Here is a 1,157-nt window from a genome sequence, read left to right as displayed (position 1 = left end):
AAATCTAAATTGTATGATCATAAGTTAAATTTTCTTTCACTCTAATTTAACGGTTCGTATAAAATGTTTAAATTGATGCTAAGGAGAGAATACCACGACTAATAGCTGTGTGTAAATTAGTTGTAGTAATGTTATGTTACATTCTCTGGAGAGACCTGAAAAACCAATCATAATTGATCAATTGTGAAAGGAAATTAAAGTCAGCAACCCTTGTAGAACAAAGTCGAGATAAGAGATAATGAACAACACTTCAAGATACGATGACTAGAAGTGCATATGCTGCAATGAGATAGTTTGCTCGTAAGACATGGTTAGTGATGAATACCATGTGGGAGCCTTTGTTTTAGAAGGAAACTTATGATCAATAAAAGCAGGGATTACACCTAATTCCCATTGGGTAACTATCCTGTGTCACAATAAGTCTCGCTATAAGCGTTGATGAACTATTAAGCGTTGTATTATAAGTTAATGGGTCTGAGTTAACTCCTTGGGTCACTCAAGCACAATAAACTCCAGTTCAATTAGAATGAACAAGCGACATCACAATTACGAGAATAGTAAGTGACGAAAAGCCCTAAGTATGAAAAGCGGAATTGGAACTAGCTCGTCGAGGCCTTGACGTCGAGGCCTTGACGTCGAGGTCTTGACGTCGAGGCGTTGATGATAACCAGAAGGTGTTGTGAGGAAAATACGGTGCATGCCGTAGAAGTTCTTAACAGAGCTCTTGAATGGCATTATTTGTCAAAACACCACATGATCCATTGACTGAAAACATATATATATACTAATTCATGAATATACACATAAAGTCATGAAATATATAAAAACTGATAATATACATAATTATAACAAGGTAAAAACGTTTTTGACGCGAAACCATGTGTTAAACATATGAAATTTGTGAACCAGGTGCTCATACATGTAAATATGAACTATTAAGTGCAGAAATTATAGAATATAGGTGTATGAGTGGCTGTGTGGTAAGTAGCTTGCTTACGCGCCACCTGGTTCCGGGTTCAGTTCCACTGCGTGGCACCTTGAGCAAATGTTTTCTAATATAGCGTCGGTCCGACCAAAGCCTTGTGAGTGGATTTGGTAGACGGAAACTGAAAGAAGTCTGTCGTATATATGTGTGTGTGCGTGTGTGTGTGTGTGTG

Source organism: Octopus bimaculoides, unplaced genomic scaffold (genome assembly GCF_001194135.2).
Source record: "Octopus bimaculoides isolate UCB-OBI-ISO-001 unplaced genomic scaffold, ASM119413v2 Scaffold_267937, whole genome shotgun sequence".
NCBI classification, from domain to species: Eukaryota; Metazoa; Mollusca; class Cephalopoda; order Octopoda; family Octopodidae; genus Octopus; species Octopus bimaculoides.
Note: the sequence above shows the minus strand (reverse complement) of the source record.